Genomic DNA, 20,898 nt, shown 5'->3' on the forward strand with positions numbered 1-20,898 from the left:
TCATGGATGGAGGATCAAAGAGAACTCAGAGGCCAATCCCTTTGATCTCAGCAAAGGGGAAACTGAGGCATGTGTGTGGGATTTGCTCTGGACAGCCAGATAGTAAGCAGAGCCAAGTTTCCTCTGCCCCCACATCCAGGAACTTTCCACTGTCCTGTGCTGCCCCCTAGGAGTGCCTTGCCCTGGGCCCTAGGCTACCTGGCCAGGAAGTGGCCTAGCTAGGATAATGAAGGAAGCTGTGGGTGCTGGAAGGGGCCTCAGGACCTGTCTGGGCAGAGTGTTCAGAACCCACGATCCCCAGGCCAGGGAAAACACAGGAGTGCTCTTTCCCAGCCAAGTTTGCTGATCCCCAGAAATCTGTCTGTGCGCCTCAGCTTTCCTCTGGAATTTGCTGCGTTTCCACAGTGGACTCAGGAGTCCAAAGGCTCTACCAGCCTGCCAAAGGGGCTACGGTAGCACCAAAGAGGTTAAGAATCCCAGTTCTAGTCCAATCTGCTCATCAGAGGGAAACTGAGGCTCAGCAAGGGGAAGGGACTCACCTAAGGTCTCAGAGTACCTCAGGGACAGAGGAGGAAACTAAGGTCCAGGGAGAGGAAGGAACTCACCTACGATCTCAGTAAGATCCTCGATTTGAGAATGTCAGAGGCCAGTGAGTCCAGCATTTTACAGTAGTGGAAACAGGCCCAGGAGGGAAAGGAATTCACCTAAGCTTTCAGTAAGATCTGAGATCTGGAGACCTCAGAAACTGGTGAATCTAGCATTTTAGAGAGGGAAACTGAGGCCCAGAGAAATGAAGAGACTGCTCTAAGGTCACACAATAGACAGTAGTACCAAAATTAGTCCACCAACTCTAAATCCTGCACTCAGGTCACAGCCCTGTTTTGTTTTATCCTATTGCTTTTACATACCCCAGGTCTCTAATGCCCTCCCTTCTTACCTTCCATTCTGGGAATCCTGCTTTCTTCCCAAATTCAGCTTAGATGGAGGCCACCTCCTCCAGGAAGTATTCCCTCATCCCTCCAAGTGCTAGTACCTCCTCTCCATTATTCTGTATTAATACACCTGTCCTGTGTGTAAGTACACCCATGCCTATACTTACATATGTCCACGTTGTGAGCCCAGATGAAGTAGTATAAGCTTCTTGAGGACAAGAGACGGTTTTATTTTTGTCCTTGTCTCTCAAGTGCTTGGCATACAGTTGGCACTCAATAAATGCATGCTGAATGAATATCCTTATCCAAGGTTACCCAGAGAGGCAGCAGAGACTAGTAGAGAGAGTAGAGTACCTACCCGGCAGGGCTCAATTATCTGAAATGAGATACTAGCCCATAAGGCATTTGGTACAGTGCCTAGTACTTAGTAGGTGCTTAATAAATGCCCTCTCTCACCCCTCAGGTAGTACTGATAGCTGAAGAATAGCCTATAACAGGGAAAAGACAGTACAGTCAGGTAGAAAGAACACTGGATCTGGAGGCAGAAGATCTGGCTTTGAATACTGTATGATCAAAAACAAATCCCTTCACCTCCTTGGGCCTCAGTTTCTTCCTCTGTAAAATGAGGGGTTGGACTAGTGGCCTCTGAGAGCCCTTCTGATTTTATGTTCCTATGTATGGCCATTGGCAAGTCATTTCTCCTCTCAAGCCTTCAGTTTCTTCCCTTGTAAAATGAGAGACAGCCTCAGTAGTTAAGGGCACTGGACCTGGAAACCTGAGTCCAAATTAGACACATTCTAGCTGTGTGACCTTGGACAAGTCACTTCACCTTCAATTGCCTGACGGAAGAATCCACTGGAGAAGGAAATGGCAAACCACTCCAGTATCCTGGTACCTATGGACCATGGGGTCACGGGGAGTTGGACACAACTGAAGAACAACAACAAATGAGTTGGGCTCCTTGGCCTCTGAGGATGATCTCTCAAGCCAATCCTGACCCTTAGGGATCTTACCATGTTGTTGGGAGTTTGGGCTCCCCCTCAGCACAGGAGAGACAGATCTGACTGTTGTATAACTGGGAGGGCTTCAGGCAGGGAGACCTGGGAGCAAGTCCATTTTGTACAATTCACTTCAGTGTTAGGGAATTGTCTCAGGGCCTCAGTTTTTCCCTCTGTCAAACAAAGGGATCAATCTGGGTGATTGCTGAAGTTCTTTCAGGCTCAGACAGTCTCCTCCAGTCACTTCATCCTCTGGAGTGGAGGTGACCCTGGGCTCTGGAAACCTGTGCCAACAGAACACAAAGTGGAGGTACCTGCCAAATTGGAAGGACTTCGAATGGCGGCCTGGAAGGAGACGGTGTTGTCTGAGGGCCAGCTGAGCTCAAGGCTGAGACCCATCAGCAGCAGAATCCGGGATGTCTACCCACCAAGGGGCTGTGGGGCAAAGGAGACAGAGCCCCAGACAAGACATGGGGGAAGATGCCCTTCCTTCAGCCAGCAACTGGGAAGAAGAGAAGATGGAGAGCTAGTCAGGAAAGGCCTTATGGAGGGAGGACCTGGGTCCTTGGGCCTCGAAGGAAGAAACAGATTTCAAAAGGTTGAGGCAAAGAGGGTAACTCTTCCCAGGTCTGAGGCCATGGTCTGCACAGATGGTCTATGCTGAGACCAGAGATGGCAGGACAACATGAGGAAGCAGCTCAGAGGACCATTTTGACATGAACAAGGCTAGAAAGGTACAGTTGAGTCAGGTTATGACAGCTTTCAAATGCCGGGCCAAAGAGTCCCCCCAATAGGGAGTCATGGGTGGTTTTTGAGCAGAGGACTAACAGGACCAGATCTACACCTTAGTAAGACAATTTTAATTTCTGTGTGAAATATGGACTGGAGAGCGGGAAAGCAATTGGGGAACCATTGTAGACCAGGAAAGAAGTGGTGACATCCCGAGTAGGCCAGTAACTCTGGGAGTCGATCACAATGGATGTGACTTTGTAGAAGTAGGCCGGTCGGCTGATTGTGTTAAAGTAGAGCCTGGTTTCAAGTTGGCTCTGCTCATGGAGTCCAAGTCAAGAAATTCAGGGAGACATGGCGCACCTTTCAGCCAAAGAAGAAAAGGAAGGTTGGCCCCAAGGGGAAGGGTGCTCACAGGCTTCCCTTTGCCTGACTCCATCATTAGGTCCCTTGCCCCTGTTCCACAAGCCATAGCGAGTCCGCACCAGAAGCAAAAGGGCCCGAGTCTGGGCCCTGCCCTGGAAGGAGGATCTGAGACCCAAATCAAGCTTCTGAGGCCTCATCAACTGTGCCTCTGAAGAAGATGTCTTGTCTTTTGGTCATTTCAGTCATGTCCCACTGTTTGTGACCCCATTCAGAGTTTTCTTGGCAAAGACACTGGAGGGCTTTGCCATTTCCTTTTCTAGCTCATTTGACAGATGAGGAAACTGAGGCAAACAAAGTGAAGAGACTTGCCCAGGGTCACACAGCTGGACTTCCTAGATATTTAGTCTGAGACTGGATTTGAACTCAGGAAGGCAAATCTTGGTCCTACATTCTATCTACGGAACACTAGCTGCCCAGCATCACTTGTGGCTATTATAATCCTGTTTAATCGCAAACTGAACTGAGTGTCTCCTGGAGTTTTGGGGCTCTTATACACCACCTCGGTCACCTCAGGACTCAATGCTCATCTCTGGAGGTGACATCCAGATCTCCATAGTGAGCCCTCCTGTCAGGCCCCAGCTGTGCTCCTCTATCTTTGCTAGGATGCCTTCTAGGCAGCTCAGACTCAATAGGCCCCAACCAGAATGCATTCTCTTGCTCTGGCCCACCCCTCCTTCTCTTGTTGTTACTTCTGTAGAGGCACCACCACACTTTCAGTCATCCATGCTGCCATACAGGGGGACGTCATGGGGCATCACTTGCCAAATCTTGTCGATTTCCCATCTCCTGTCATCCTTCCTCTCTGTCTACAACCCAGTCACCTTGGTGCAGGCCCTCACCACCGAGCCCACTGTGGCAGAGGCCTCACTAGACTTTCTGCTGCTATCATCCCCCCTCCAACCTATCTTCCACCCTGTCACTAAGAGCTGCTCTGTGGGGAAATAACAGAAGAAGACATTTTTGTAAATGATCAGAACTCTGCTGGCAAAAAGGGAGGCTTGTGGAGGAAAAAGATGATTGCCTACCAAAATAGAAAATACATTATCAGACTATAGGGGCAGCTAGGTTGCTCAGGGGATAGAGCACCAGGCCTGGCCTTGGGAAGATTTGGGTTCAAATCTGCCCTCAGATACTTCCTATAACTGGGTGACCCTGGGTAAGTCAATTAAGCTCCATTGCCTAGGCCTTACTGATCTTCTGCCTTAGGATCAATAAACAGTATTGATTCTAAGACAGAAGGCATGGGTTTAAAAGAAAATTCAACTAGTAACTATTTAAATATGATAGGTTTGGGGCAGTTAGGTGGTTCGATGGACAGTGCCAGGCCTAGAGTTGCAAGGACCTGGATTCAAATTTGGCCTCAGATACTTCCTAGCTGAGTGACCCTGGGCAAATCACTTAATCCCAGGTGCTCATCCCTTCCTGCCTTTCTGCATTGGAACCTGTACTTGGTATCAATTCTAAGACAGAAGTTAAGAGTTAAAAAAGGGGGCAGCTGGGTGGCTCAGTGGATTGAGAATCAGGCCTAGAGATGGGAGGTCCTGGGTTCAAATCTGGCCTCAGACACTCCCCAGCTCTGTGACCCTGGGCAAGTCACTTGACCCCCATTGCCTAGCCCTTACCACTCTTCTGCCTTGGAGCTAATATTGGCTCTAACACAGAAGGTGAGGGTTTATATTTTTAAAAAAGTTAAAAAAAGACAAACCAGAATATGAAATAGACACCATAAAATTCTCAGGCTTGAAAAATGAAACTGAATATTCCAAGAAGGAAATACCAAAAGTATGTGTCAGGGGGAACAACAGGAGGATTTATAAGTGAATTCTGCCAGATAATAAAGAGCAGTAATTGCTTGTGCTTTGGGTGTGGTTACTCTAAAGTTTGAGAAGGAAAGCACATTTTTATCATATTAAAAAGAACCCTCTATGCTTAGACTTTGTAGGCTTTTTAGCATATGTGAGTATATACTTAGTCAAAGACTTTTTGGAATGTGTCGATACTGTGATGAAGTTGCGGGCATTTTTATTTCTTAATGTGATTATGTTAATTGTTTTCCAAATGTTGAACCATCGTTGAATTCTCAATATAAACCTGACTTGATCAGAGTGAATCTTTTTTTATCTTTTGTAATAGACTTTTTGCTAGGATTTAGTATTGATTTAACATTTCCTCTTCCATATTTGTTAGCAAAAGTGGTATGCTCTGGCTTTCCTGGGTATTAGTATTGGGAATATATTTGTGTGGAAGAAGAGACAAAAGGCAGGAATACAGAGAAGCCTTCTGTGAAATGATGCAGAGTGAAGTTATAGCAGATAAATGGGAGGAATCCAGAGATGTATTATGTAAAATGATGCAGGGTGAAGCTGGCAGATGATGGAAGGGATGCAGAGAAGTCTCACATGATACAGGGTGAAGTCATAGAAACCAAATGGGAGGAATCCAGAGAAGACTTACATGAACTGATGCAGAGTGAAGTAATAGCAGAGAAATGGGAGGGATTCAGAAAAGGCTTATTAAAACTGATGCAATGTGATGCTGGCAGAAGAATGGGAGGAATTTGGAGAAGTCTTACAAGAAGCGATGCAGAGTGAAATTACAGTAGACGAATGGGAGGAATTCTGAGTAGGCTTATGTGAACTGATGCAGGGTGAAGTTGACAGATGAATGGGATGGATTCAAAGATGTCTGAGGTGAAATGATGCAGGGTGAAGTTAGTAGACAAATTGGAGGAATTCAGAGAACTCTTATATGAGTGATGCAGAGTGAAATTAGAGCAGATGAATGGGAGGAAACCAGGGATTTAGTATGTAAACTGATTAAAGGTGAAGTTGTAGCAGAAGAATGGGAGGAATCAGGGAAAGACTTATTTAAACTAATGCAGAGTGAAGTTATAGTGGATGAAAAGATGAATTCAGTGAAGTCTTATGTGAACTTATGCAGGGTGAAGTGATAGCAGACAAGTGGGAAGAATCCAGAAAAGACTTATTTAAACTGATGCTGAGTGAAGTTATAGCAGGTGAAAGTCTAGGAATTCAGAGAAGTCTTACTTGAACTCATGCAGTGATGTTAGTAGACAAATTGGAGGAATGCAGAGAAGCATTATGTGAACTGATGCAGAGTGAAGCTGACAGACAAATGGGATGAATTCACAGAGAAATCTTACATGAACTGATGCAGGATTATGTTATAACAAATGAATGGAAGGAAACCAGAAAAAACATATATAAATTGAATCAGGGTGAAATGAAAGTAGACAAATGGGAAGAATCCATAAAAGGCTTACATAAACTGATGCAGGGGGAAGTTGGCAGATTAATGGGAGGAATTCAGAGACATCTTATATGAAATAATGCTGGGTGAAGTTGTAGCAGACGAATGGGAGGAATTCAGAAAAAGCTTAAGTAAACTGATTCAGAGTGAAGTTACAGCAGACAAAGGGGAGGGATTTGGAGAAGTCTTACATGAACTGAAACAGGGTAAAACTTGCAGAGAAATGGGAGGAATTCAGTTTTGTGAATGAGGTGTTTCATATTTTCCTCAATTTTTTCATTTTTTTTGATTTTGTTTTATAGTTTCCTGCTGCCTTGTGAAGTTGCTTGCTTCTAATTGTTGTATTCTGGTTTTTAAAGACTGAATTTCATCCCTGGCTTTTTGGTCATCCTTCTCCTTCTGGTCTGATTTTCTTTGGAGGTCATCTTTAGTCTTCATTGCCCCATCTTTCATCTCCTTTGCCTCATTTTCAAGCTGATTAATTTTGGTTTTCAAGACACTATTTTCTGTTTCCAGATGACTTTTCTTGCTTTTTAAGTTCTTTTCCCAGTTATCTTCAGCCTCTCTTAATTATGTTTTGAATTATATTTTGAGTTCTTCCAAAGCCTGTGTCCAATTTGCTGGAGTTTCTGTGTTTTTGCTTGGTGTTCCTTGATTCTCCTCTGTTACATTTGCTCTTTGTTCATTGCCTGCTGTTGATTTTATTTTGTTTGTTTGTTCTTATTTGCCCCTTCCCCCACCCCCTGTACTTGCCTGTAGTCTTGCTCCTCTCATTATGTGCTGGATCTATGGGTTTTGGCTTTTCTTTCAACCTTCACCCTTGGAACTTAGCAAGATTCTCAGAGCAGTCTGTGGGTGAGGTGTGTTGGAGCTTGAGCTTCCCTGCCCTCTGAAGGCTTGATAAGATTAAGATTAAGCCCAGAAGAGTTGAACTTGCAGAGCTGGATGTGCCCTGAGGCCAAAACTCAGGAAGGGGGGGCAATATAGAGTGTCTCAGCTGCAATTGGGCTGCCTTCTTTGAGGTTCTCCTCCAGCTGTCCCCACCACAGCCTGTGATCAAGGCCCTGAGCCTGACACAGCTTTGCCCACAGGGTACTCCCTCTAGACTAGTGCCCTTGCCTACCCAGAGATTCCAGCCACTGCTGGATGCTCAGTACTGTAGGTGGGGTAGGGGTCTTGGGACCTTCCTTCTTCCTTCCCCTTAAACCCAAGTGTTCTCGAAATCAGGGTTTTGGGGGGCATACCTTTTAAGTTGAGTCCAGCAGGAGGGTTCCTTAGCTCTGTCCTGTTGTTAGATTTGGTTTTCAGTGCCCTAGGAGCATTTGGTTTTTAATCAGTGAGGAAGAGTTTTCAGAGGTCAGAACTTTCGCTGCCTCTACACCGTCATCTTGACTCCACCTCTCATGGGAGAAATTCAGAAAATTCCTACATGAACTGATGTAGGGTGAAGTTAGACAAATTGGATGAATCCAGAGAAGTCTTATACGTACTGATTCATGGCGAAATTGGCCGATGAATAGGATGAATTATGAAAAGTCGTAGAAGAACAGAAGCAGGGTGAAGTTATAGCAGACAAATGGAAGGAATTCTGAGTAGGCTTACACGGACTGATGCAGAGTGAAGTTGCAGATGACAAATGGGAAGAATTCCTAGAAGGCTTATGTGAACTGATGCATGGTGAAATTGTAGCAGATGAATGGAAGGAATTAAGAGAAGTCTTACAGGAAGTGATGCGGAGTGATGAAATAACAGATGATTGGGAGGAATTCTGAGTATTCTTACTTGAATTGATGCAGGGTGAAGCTGACAGAAGAATCAGATGAATTCAAACCTCTTTTATATGAACTGATTTAGGTTGAAACTGGCAGATTAATGGAATGAATACAAAGATGTCCTAACTGAAGGGATGCAGGCTGAAGCTGGCAAATGAATGAGAGGAATCTAGAAAAGGGTTATTTAAACTGATACAGGGTAAAGCTAGAAGAAGAATGGGATGAATTCAGAGAAGTCTTATGTGAACTGATGCAGAGTGAAGCTGACCGACAAATGGTTGGAATCCAGAGAAGTCTTACCTGAACTGATGCAAAGGGAAGTGTAAGGTTTCAGGTAGAACGAATCATGAAAGCATTAAAGAACTATTCAAAAGTTGACCCTAATGAGCAAAGTGCCCAAGGACCAGACTTTTGGATAGATTTCTAATATTGCACAGGATTGATTTCTGAATGCTTAAATTGGTTGGTTCTTAAATTTTGTGGAACTTAAGAATGAAGCCTCTGATGTAATCTGCAGTCTCAAAAGCTAGCAGAGCAGTTCCACAGGTCTTTTGTAATATCAGAGACTTGCTTCTGCATTAGCTGGTGCCAATGTGTTGGAAAGGAGAGGATTTCACATGGGCTTCATCCCTGAGTACCTGGCTCTACTCTTGTGGCCATCTGTTCCTTTTACTTGTCATAACTATGTTAAAACTTCTGATGTGCCGACTGTTTTTGATTGACACCATGCTACCCCAATTCCTGATATTCTATAATAAACTGCAGTGGTGCAGGGGATGGAGAGACACCTTGACTCCTGAGAACTGATCACTGACTCCATGCTAACCTTCTGTTCCAGTGTTATTTGTCTCTTTATTGCTTCTATGCCTCAACATCTCTAGCCTCTAATCCTATCACATTGCTTTACAGCTTCCAGGTTCCCTCCACAGGTAAATCAAACCACCTCAAGATGTCTATGCAGACTTATCAAGCCTTCAGAGCGCAGGGAAACTCATGCTTGAACACCCCTTGCCCACAGCCAAGAATCAACTACCCAGCAAAACTGACTATATTCTTATAGGGGAAAGTATGGTAATTTAATAAAATAGAAGAATTCTAAGCATTCGGAAAGCAAAGACCAGACCTGAACAAAAAATTTGATGCCCAAACACAGAATTGAAGAGAATCATCAAAAGGTAATTAAGAAAGGGGGAAAAAACAAAAACAAACAAAAAACTTTCTTAAGGGACCAAATAAGTTAAAATGATATATATCCCTACAAGAAAAGAGGATATTGGTAATTCTTAAAAATTGTGATCACCTGGGTAGCTAGAAGAATTACTCTTAGAAGGAAGAATCACAAACTGTATAGGATGAAATGCCAAACCATAAATATGCATATAGATATATGTATTCATAAATATATGTATATATATTTATATATACAACTAGAGTTTTAAAAAGAGGTTAATACTAAGAGAAATGGGGAAAGAAACAAAATGCAGTAAATGTATATGTCACAAAGAAGCAAATGGCGGGAGTGGGGGGAGAACATCAATACACTGGAAGGGTAAAGAGGTTGGAAATAGGAAATAGTCAATTCTTATGTGCATTGAAATTGACTCGAAGAGAGAAGAACAATCCAATCCATTGGGGCAGAGAATTAATTTGCACCCTATAGGGAATTAGAAGGGTAACAAGTGGACAGGTGGGGAGGGAAGAAATACAAGGGAGGGCAAGGTTGGGGGAGTGGTTTAAAAAGACTGTAAAGAAAACAAGAGGGCAATAAGAATGGAGGGGAGGTAGAAAGGGAAGTAAAATAAGGGCAGGAATTAGTGGGATTGATTAAAAACAAAACACTGGTGTAGAAGGAAATAGTGAAAGTAGAAAGGAGTGGGAATCAAAATGCTGGGAAATACACAGATGGTAATCATAACTCTGAATGTGAATGGAATGAACTTACCCATAAAACGCAAGCGAATAGCAGAGTGGATTAGAAACCAAAATCCTACCATATGCTGTCTACAAGAAACACACATGAGTAAGGTAGATACACAGAAGGTAAAAGTAAGAGGATGGAGCCAAATCTATTTATCTACTGATAAAAAGAAGGCAGGAGTCACAATCATAATATCTGACAAAGCCAAAGAAAAAAATAGATCTAATCAAAAGAGATAGGGAAGGTAATTACATCCTGATAAAAGGCAGTATAGACAATGAAGAAATATCAATATTCAACATGTATGCACCAAATGGCATAGCATCCAAATTTCTAAAGAAGAAACTAGTGGAGCTCAAGGATGCAATAGATAGAAAAACTATACTAGTGAGAGACCCAAACCTTCCTGTACCAGAACTAGATAAATCAAACCAAAAAATAAATAAAGAGGTAAGAGAAGTGAATGAAATCTTAGAAAAAGTAGAGTTAGTAGACGTGGAGAAAAATAAATAGGGACAAAAAGGAATATACTTTCTTTTCAGCAGCACATGGTACATTCACAAAGATTGACCATATACAAGGGCATCAGAACATTGCAAACAAGTGCAAAAGCAAAAATAATAAATGCAACCTTCTCAGACTAAAATGCAATGAAAATAATAGTTAGGGTACCTGGAGAGGCAAATAAAAATTAATTGGAAATTAAACAATATGATTCTCCAGAATCAGTTAGTTAAGAAACAAATCATAGATAGTATGCAAGATGAAAAGGGAGATCTCACCTCTAATGAAGAGGAAATTAAGGCAATCATTAAAAACTATTATGCCCAATTAAAGGGCAACAAATATGGCAATCTAGGTGATATGGATGAATATTTACAAAAATATAAATTGTCTATACTAACAGAGGAAGAAATAGATTACCTAAACAACCCTATATCAGAAAAAGAAATTGAACAAGCCATCAAAGAACTCCCTAAGAAAAAAACCCCAGGTCTGGATGGATTCACAAATGAATTCTATCAAACATTCAAAGAACAACTAATCTCAATATTATACAAACTATTTGACAGAATAAGCAAAGAAGGAGTTCTACCAAATTCCTTTTATGACACAAATATGATACTGATTCCAAAGCCAGGCAGGTCAAAAACAGAGAAAGAAAACTATAGACCAATCTCCTTAATGAATATAGATGCAAAAATCTTAAATAGGATACTAGCAAAAAGACTCCAGGAAGTCATCACAAGTGTTATTCACTATGACCAGGTAGAATTCATACCAGGAATGCAAGGATGGTTCAATATTAGGAAAACCAGACACATAATTGACCATATTAACAAGCAAAGCGACAAAAATCACCTGATGATCTCAATAGATGCAGAAAAAGCCTTTGACAAAATACAATACCCATTCCCTTTGAAAATACTAGAAAGTATAGGAATAGAAGGGCCTTTCCTAAAAATAATAAACAGTATATATCTAAAACCATCAGCCAACATCATCTGCAATGAGGATTTATCCAAGAAAGCTAGAAGCTTTCCCAATAAGATCAGGAGTGAAACAAGGATGCCCATTATCACCTCTATTATTTAACATTGTACTAGAAACACTAGTAATAGCAATTAGAGAAGAAAAAGAAATTGAAGGTATTAAAATAGGCAATGAGGAGGCCAAGCTATCACTCTTTGCATATGATATGATGGTCTACTTAAAGAATCCTAGAGAATCAACCAAAAAGCTAGTCAAAATAATCAAGAACTTTAGCAAAGTTGCAGGATACAAAATAAATCCACATAAGTCATCAGCATTTCTATATGTCTCCAACACATTTCAGCAGCAAGAATTAGGAAGAGAAATTCCATTCAAAATCACCCCAGACAATGTAAAATACTTAGGAATCTATCTGCCGAGACAAACACAGGAACTATATGAACACAACTACAAAACACTCTCCACCCAATTAAAACTAGATCTAAACAAGTGGAAAAACATTGATTGTTCATGGATAGGATGAGCTAACATAATAAAAATTACAATCCTACACAAATTAATTTACTTATTTAGTGCCATACCCATTGAACTACCAAAAAAACCTTTTTACTGTAGTAGAAAAAAAAAACTATAACAAAGTTCATTTGGAAGAGCAAAAGATCAAGGGTATCCGGGGAAATCATGGGAAAAAATGTAAAGGAAGGTGGCCTTGCAGTACCAGATCTCAAACTATACTATAAAGCAGTGGTCATCAAAACAATATGGTACTGGCTAAGAGACAGAGAGGAGGATCAGTGGAATAGACTTGGGGTAAGTGACCTCAGCAAGACTGTCTATGATAAGCTTAAAGATCCCAGATTTTGGGACCAAAATCCACTATTTGATAAAAAACTACTGGGAAAATTGGAAGATAGTATGGGAGAGATTAGGTTTGGATCAACATCTCACACCCTACACAAAGAAAAACTCTGAATGGGTGAATGACTTGAATATAAAGAAGGAAACTATAAGTAAATTAGGTGAACACAGAATAGTATACTTGTCAGATCTTTGGGAAAGGAAAAATTTTAAGACCAAGCAAGAGTTAGGAAAAAAAAAACAAAATGTAAAATCAATTAATTTTGATTACATTAAATTAAAAAGGTTTTGTACAAAGAAAACCAATGCAACCAAAATTAGAAGGGAAACAACAAATTGGGAAACAATCTTCATGACAAAAACCTCTGACAAAGGTCTAATTACTCAAATTTATAAAGAGCTAAATCAATTGTACAAAAAATCAAGCCATTCCCCAATTGACAAATGGGCAAGGGACGTGAATAGGCAATTTTTAGATAAAGAAATCAAAACTATTAATAAGCACATGAAAGTGTTCTACATCTCTTATAATCAGAGAGATGCAAATCCAAACAATTCTGAGGTATCACCTCACACCTAGCAGACTGGCTAACATGACAGCAACGAAAAGTAATGAATGCTGGAGGGGATGTGGCAAAGTAGGGACACTAACATGACAGCAACGAAAAGTAATGAATGCTGGAGGGGATGTGGCAAAGTAGGGACACTAATGCAGTGCTGGTGGAGTTGTGAATTGGTCCAATCATTCTGGAGGGCAATTTTGAATATTCCCAAACGGTGCTTTAATCCAGCTATAGCACTGCTGGTTTATACCCCAAAGAGATAAAAAGGGAAAAATACATGTACAAGAATATTCATAGCTGCGCTCTTTGTGGTGGCCAAAAATTGGAAAATGAGGGGATGCCCTTCAATTGGGGAATGGCTGAACAAATTGTGGTATATGTTGGTGATGGAATACTATTGTGCTAAAAGGAATAATAAAGTGGAGGAATTCCATGGAGACTGGAACAACCTCCAGAAGGTGATGCAGAGTGAGAGGAGCAGAACCAGGAGAACATTGTACACAGAGGCTGATACACTGTGGTACAATCAAATGTAATGGACTTCTCCCTTAGTGGCAATGCAGTGATCCTGAACAACCCAGGGGGATCTACGAGAAATACCACTATCCACATTCAGAGGGAAAACTGTGGGAGTGAAAACACCAAAGAAAAACAACTGCTTGATTACATGGATCGAAGGGATATGATTGGGGATGTAGACTGCAAATGAACATCCCAGTGCAAACACCAACAACATGGGAATAGGTTCTGATCAAGGACACATGTAATACGCAGTGGACTTGCACTTTGGCTACAGGAAGGGCAGGGGAGGGGAGGGAGGGAAAGAATATGATCCTTGTAACCATGGAGTAATGTTCTAAATTGACTAAATCAAAATTTCAAAACAAAAAAGATTTCTGTGCAGAGCTGGATCTCAACATGAAGCTATAGCAGGCGAGTAGGAATAATCCAGAGACATAGTATGTTAACTGATACAGGCTGAAGCTGGCAGATGAATGGGATGAATTCAGAGAAGTCATAGATGAAGTGATGCAGAGTGACCTTATAGCAGATGATTGGGAGGAATTTTAGTAGTTTTATGTGAACCGATGCAGGGCGAAGTCATAGCAGATGAAAGGCTAGGGATTCAGAGAACTCTTACATGAAATGATCCAGAGTGAAGCTGCAGCAGAAGAATGGGAGGAATCAAGAAAAGGCTCATTTCAAGTGATGCATTCAAGCAGGGTGAAGCTGGCAGATGAATGGGAGACACTCAGAGAAGCCTTACAAGAAGTGATGCAGAATGAAGTTTTAGTACATGAATGGGAGGTATTCTGTGAAGGCTTATATGAACGGACGCAGGGTACAGTTCTAGCACAATAATGGGAGGTATTCCAAGAAGACTGATGCAAAGTGAAATTATAGCTGACGAATTGGAGGAATCCAGAGAAGTCTTACCTGAACTGATGCAAAGGGAAGTGTAGGGTTTCAGGTAGAACCAATCATGAAGGCATTAAAGAACTATTCAAAAGTTGACCCTAATGAGCAAAGTGCACAAGGACCAGACTTTTGGATAGATTCCTAATATTGCACAGGATTGATTTCTGAATGCTTAAATTGGTTGGTTCTTAAATTTTGTGGAACTTAAGAATGAAGCCTCTGATGTAATCTGCAGTCTCAAAGCTAGCAGAGCAGTTCCACAGGTCCTTTGTAATATCAAAGACTTGCTTCTGCATTAGCTGGTGCCAGTGTGTTGGAAAGGAGAGGATTTCACATGGACTTCATCCCCGAGTACCTGGCTCTACTCTTGTGGCCATCTGTTCCTTTTACTTGTCATAACTATGTTAAAACTTCTGAAGTGACGACTGCTTTTGATTGACATAATGCCACCCCCATTCCTGAGATCCTATAATAAACTGCAGTGGTGCAGGGGATGGAGACACCTTGACTCCTGAGAGCTGATCACTGACTCCACGCTAACCTTCTGTTCCAGTGTTATTTGTCTCTTTAGTGCTTCTGTGCCTCAAAAGCTCTAGCCTCTAATCCTATCACATTGCTTTCCAGCTTCCAGCTTCCCTCCACAGGTGGATCAAACCCTCTCAAGGTTCTACGCAGAGCTGGGTCTTAACATGAAGTTATAGCAAAGGAATGTCAGGAATCTAGAGATGTCTTATGTGAACTGATGCAGGGGGAAGCTGTAGTAGATGAATGAGAGGAATCCAGAGAGGTTCCATGTGAACAGATGCAGGGAGAAGCTGACAGATGAATGGGAGGAATTCAGAGACTCCTTATATGAAATGATGCAGAGTGAAGTTATAGCAGACAAATGGGAGGAATTCAGAAAAGTCTCAAGTGAACTAATGTACAGTGAAGTTAAAGCAGAGAAATTGGAATAATCCAGAGAAGTCTTATGGGAACTGATGCAGGGGAAGTTAGCAGAACGGGAAATAACATAGACAAAGATCATAATGATGTAGGAAGTGGCTTTAGTAATATCTAAGGGATGTCTGGTACAGCCTGCACCCAGTTACAGAGGTGTTTTGAGCTTGTTTTCCTCTATAGCTTCATTCCTTATATTTTTTCTTTGTAAAAAAGAGTATAAAGTGTGCTAGCTCTGATCCTATGGAAAGTAGACTCTATTATGCCAATGTCACGTGAGAGGCCTTAGTGAAAAATGGTAAGTTGAGGAGCAAAGGCTTCAAAGCCACTTGGTAGAAGCACACACCTAACTGGGGAAATCCACTCTAAACTCACTTCCTTGGGCTAGCCAGTCAGCATGATCACCCCAGGGAGAAGCAGAACCGGGGCAAAGAAAGTTGTTCATTGCTCAAGAACCCTAAAACACCTGGAACTTTGGCACTTCTGCTCAATTAGATTGAGGACTGCAAGCACCCGACTTCGGCTGCTTCTAATAGAATAGAATCAGGTTGGTGGCCAGCAGCACCACTTGGTGGTGAAAATTGGATCTAACGGGCAAGAGAAGAGAATGTGGATGCCTGGTGTCCGAAATAGAAAAAAGAAAGTTGTTTCACATCCAGCTGCCTCAATTGTAGCGGCTAAACTTCTCAGCCAATCTCTGGTACCCAGAGATTTCCGGGCAGAATGCATTGGGCATAACATGAAAGGGTTTAACCCTTCTTCTCTGGAAAAGCTATCTATGCAGATGAGTGAGTGAATGAATGGAGCATTTGTTTTCTGCAGATAGAAATTGCAAAGTGAGTCAGCCCCAGTTTTCACTCACTAATGGGGTTTCTAGCACACAAAGAAGGTCTTAGCTACAAGTAGGTTGGCAAGGTCTCCTGGTCTTTAGGGCACAGCAGCAAAGCAGCCGTTTGTGTCTCTTTTCAAATGTCATTTCCACTGACCCAATCCTATCTGGTTCTGCTGTTGAACCCTTTGACAATGCCAAGGACTTTGGGGACAGGAACATTCTTTGCTGGGTCTTCAAGAACTGTGGCACCTGCAGAAGCCGTTCCCAGGCTGCTTCCCCCAATGGTGTCCGAGGACCCTGCTCAGGGAGCTCCTTGGTGTTCAGGGCTCTGAGACTCAAGGTCCTTGGCTGGCACCAGTGAAGTCTAGCTCAGAAAATCTTCAGAAGACCAGGAGAGCGGGAGCACGGCCCCATGGCATGCCTATAGCCTGCCTGCTTCACTCTACCTGGAGCTGGACTTTCTGTGCTCAAATATCTGTGCAGGAGGGGACTTCATTTGCCCGGTTCCTGGCTTTCTTTTGGCTGCCGCTGTGATGCCTTCAAGAATAAGGGCTTCCCTCTCCCCCAGATCTGAAAGGGAGGAGCATTGGTAGCAGAATCACAACCAAACAGAGCAGCTAGGGGGCACAGAGGACTCGGTTTTGAGTTCAAATCTGGCTTCAGAAATGTCCTAACTGTGTGACCTTGGACAAATCACACCATCCTGTTTACCTCAGTTTCCTCATCTGTCAAATAAGCTGGAGAAGGAAATGGCAAAACTCTCCAGTATCTCTGCCAAGAAAACCCCAAGGGGATCCCGAAGAGTGGAAGGCGAAGGAAACAAATAAGTAACAATAATAGCAGCAGTAGCCAGCTTCCTAGGGAGCCGGGGAAACAGAGTGAGGGGGGAGAGGGGCACGGGCGCCCCTTCTAATATTCCTTTTCCTAAATGCACACAGATTTACCACGAGAGCGCTCTGTACTGGGGGATGCCAGTGAAGAGCTCGGAAGCCACAGTGCGGTGTGGTGCGGCTGAAGTAGAATCAGAATGCGAGGCTTGGGGGGGGGGGGTCCGACGCTTTGTCCCCCCAAACAAGCCTCCCCCGCTCTTGGCTGGGCCGGTTGGACCACAGCGTTTCTTTGGCAGGAGGGGCCCCAGAGTGGCCGAATCACAGCCAGCCCTGCTCGGAATGGCGCGGGAATGACCTTGGACAAAGAACTCCCTTTGTCTGGGCCAGTCTGCGCGGGAGGGAGCTGGATGAGAGAATCCCGGCTGCTTCCAGGGTGCAATCCAACGAGCAGACTCCCGCGAGCCACACCGCACGGGCCACACACGCCTGCTGCCGATGAATGGAGGCCCACCGGGGAGTCTGAAGCAGCTGCAACTCGAGGGAGACCCAGGCCGCACGGCCCCCACGGGAATCTGCGGAGTGTGCACCGAGCCTTCCCCCCGTACCTGCCCTGGCAGGGGCATTCTTCGCTTGTCTGCAAAAGGAAACATCCTCCCCACTAAAATGCCCTAGTGTGTCCGCTTGCTTCAGTGGCCAGACCACAGCTTGGCCGGCGGCCAGGGCCTTCCCAGCACATTGTGGTCAACCCAGGGCCAATTATTCTTAATAGCAGTGAGAACAAGAAGAATGCCAAACACCACCGCAATGCCTCCCCCCCTCCCTCCTTCCGAAGTGTGGTAGGAGTTTTGATTGGACAGGATAGCCATAGGTAGAGACCGGAGAGAGTGGGGCATTCTGGGCATAGGCAACAATATGGTAGGAAAAGCTCAGGTCTGAACTAGGAGACCACCCTATGTAGCTCAGGAGCTGCTGGGAACTTCGGGGAAACAGTGGATAAAGGTCGCAGGGTCCTCACACACAAAAAAGGACCAGGTCAGCAACGTGGAGTAGTAAAACCTGGGTCTAAACTTGGAATCTGATCTTGGGTTCAGATTCTAGTTCATATATTTGCTATCTGTATGGCCAATTGGGCAGCTAGTAGAGTGCCAGGCCTGGAGTCACGAAGACTCCACATCATGAATTCAAATTCAAGTCTTAGACACTTTCTAGCTGTGTGACCTTGGGCAAGTCACTTAACTCCATTTGTGCCTTGGTTTTCTCATCTGTCAAATGAGCTGGAGATAGAAATGGCAAACCGCTCCAGTATCTTTGCCAAGAAAATCCTGAAGGGGGTCATGAAGAATTGGACACAACAATGATGATGGTCCCCAAGTCACCTGGAAAGCACTAATTAAATACTAACCATATGCCAAGTGCTAAAATTTCCAACACAGACCTGAAACAGAGACCTTGAGCAGGCCACTGGAACTTTTCTGGGTCTTGGTTTGTAAAATGAGAGAAGTGAATTAGATGATCTCTCTGTCTCTGTCTCTGCCTATTCTCTGTCCTAGTGCCTGTCTCTGTCTCCCTATCTCTCTGTCTGTCTCTCTCTCCCTTCCTTCTCCCTCCCTGTCTCTCTACCCCTCCCTTCCTCTCTCTCTCCCTTTCTTTTTCTTCTCTGCCTCCCCCTCTTCCTTTTTCTTTCTGTCTCTCCCTTCCTTCTCTGTCTGTCTCCCTTCTGTCTCTCCCTCCCTCTGTCTCTGTCTTCCTGCCTCTCTCCCTCCTTCCTTCTTCCTCCCTTCCTTCCCCTCCCTTCCTTCTTCTCCCCCACCTCTCTCCTTTCCTTCTCTATGTCTGTCTGTCTCCCTCCCTCTCTCCTTTCTCCCCTCTCTCTCCCTCCCTCTGTTTCTGTCTCACTCCCTCACCCTTCTCTCTCTTCCTTTCCCCTCCCTGTCTCTCTCCCTCCTTCCCTCTTCCTTCCTCCCTTCCCCTCTCCCTTTCTTCTTCTCCCCCACCTCTCTCCCTTCCTTCTCTGTCTGTCTGTCTCCCTTCTGTCTCTCCCTCCCTCTCTCCCTTCCCCCCTCTCTCCCCTCTGTCTCCCTCCCTCACCCTTCTCTCTCTTCCTTCCCCCTCCCTGTCTCTCTCCCTCCTTCCCTCTTCCTCCCTCCCTTCTCTCCCCCTCTCTCCCTTTCTTCTCCCCATCTCTCTCCCCTTCCTTCTCTGTCTGTCTCCCTTCTCTCTCTCCCTCCCACCCACTCTTTCTCCCCCTTCCTTCTGTCTATCTCCCTTCCCCCTCTCCCTTTTCTCTCTCCCTCCCTCTGCCTGTCTCCCTCACCCTTCTCTCTCTTCCTTCCCCCTCCCTGTCTCTCTCCCTCCTTCCCTCTTCCTCCCTCCCTTCTCCTCTCCCCCTCTCTCCCTTTCTTCTTCTCCCCCACCTCTCTCCCCTTCCTTCTCTGTCTCCCTTCTCCCTCTCCCTCCTACCCACTCTTTCTCCCCCTTCCTTCTGTCTGTCTATCTCCCTTCCCCCCTCTCCCTTTTCTCTCTCCCTCCCTCTGCCTCTGTTTCCCTCCCTCACCCTTCTCTCTTCCTTCCTCCTCCCTGTCTCTCTCCCTCCTTCCCTCCTCCTCCCTCCCTTCTCCTCTCCCCCTCTCTCCCTTTCTTCTTCTCCCCCACCTCTCTCCCTTCCTTCTCTATTTGTCTCTGTCTCTTCCTCCTTCTCTCCCTCCCCTCTCCCTTCCTTCTTCTCCCCTGCCTCTCTCCCTTTTCGATTTGTCTCTCCCTCATTCCTTCTACCCCTTTCTTCTCCTCTTCCTTCTCTATCTCCCTTCCCCCTCTTCCTTTTCTCTCTCCCTCCCACTGTCTCTGTCTCCCTCCCTTCCCCTTCTCTCTCTTCCTTCCCCCTCCATCTGTCTCTCCTTCCTTCCCTCTTCCTCCCTCCCTTCCCCTCTCTCCCTTTCTTCTCCCCCACCTCTCTCCTTTCCTTCTCTCTGTCTGTCTGTCTGTCTCCCCCTTCCTTCTTCTCCCCTGCCTCTCTTCCTCTCTCCCTTTTCAATCTCTCTCTCTTTCCCTCATTCCTTCTACCTCCCTTGCCCTTTCTTCTTCTCCCCCACCTCTCTCTCCTTCCTTCTCTGTCTCCCTTCTCCCTCCCATCCACTCTTTCTCTTTCCCCCTCTCTCTCCCTTCCCCCCTCCCTTTTCTCTCTCCCTCCCTCTGTCTCTGTCTCCCTCCCTCCCCCTTCTCTCTCTTCCTTCCCCTTCCCTGTCTGTCACTCCCTCCTCCCCTCTTCCTCCCTCCTTTCCCCTCTCCCCCTCTCTCCCTTTCTTCTTCTCCCCCACTCTCTCCTTCCTTCCCTCTTCCTCCCTCCCTTCCCCTCTCTCCCTTTCTTCTCCCCCACCTCTCTCCTTTCCTTCTCTCTGTCTGTCTGTCTGTCTCCCCCTTCCTTCTTCTCCCCTGCCTCTCTTCCTCTCTCCCTTTTCAATCTCTCTCTCTTTCCCTCATTCCTTCTACCCCCCTTGCCCTTTCTTCTTCTCCCCCACCTCTCTCCCCTTCCTTCTCTGTCTGTCTCCCTTCTCCCTCCCATCCACTCTTTCTCTTTCCCCCTCTCTCTCCCTTCCCCCCTCCCTTTTCTCTCTCCCTCCCTCTGTCTCTGTCTCCCTCCCTCCCCCTTCTCTCTCTTCCTTCCCCTTCCCTGTCTGTCACTCCCTCCTCCCCTCTTCCTCCCTCCTTTCCCCTCTCCCCCTCTCTCCCTTTCTTCTTCTCCCCCACTCTCTCCCTTCCTTCTCTATTTCTGTCTGTCTCCCTTCTCCGTCTCTCCCTCCCTCTCTCCCTCCCCCCTCCCTTCCTTCTTCTCCCTTGCCTCTCTCCCTTTTCAATCTCTCTGTCTCTATTTCCCTCATTCCTTCTACTCCTCTTCCCCTTTCTTCTCCCCCACCTCTCTCC

At 44.8% G+C, this 20,898-nt stretch overlaps 1 long non-coding RNA gene across 1 annotated transcript; it reads right to left on the reverse strand.

Annotated features, from left to right (window-relative positions):
• Positions 1-1,910: 1,910 nt before the first annotated feature.
• Positions 1,911-18,996, reverse strand: LOC103094462 (uncharacterized). Its single transcript, XR_474633.3, has 2 exons — positions 17,336-18,996; positions 1,911-3,022 (listed from the first exon to the last, which is right to left on the reverse strand). It is a non-coding gene; the product is annotated as an uncharacterized LOC103094462 (long non-coding RNA).
• Between the last annotated feature and the right edge of the window lie 1,902 nt (positions 18,997-20,898).

Source organism: Monodelphis domestica, chromosome X (assembly GCF_027887165.1).
Source record: "Monodelphis domestica isolate mMonDom1 chromosome X, mMonDom1.pri, whole genome shotgun sequence".
Taxonomy (NCBI): domain Eukaryota; kingdom Metazoa; phylum Chordata; class Mammalia; order Didelphimorphia; family Didelphidae; genus Monodelphis; species Monodelphis domestica.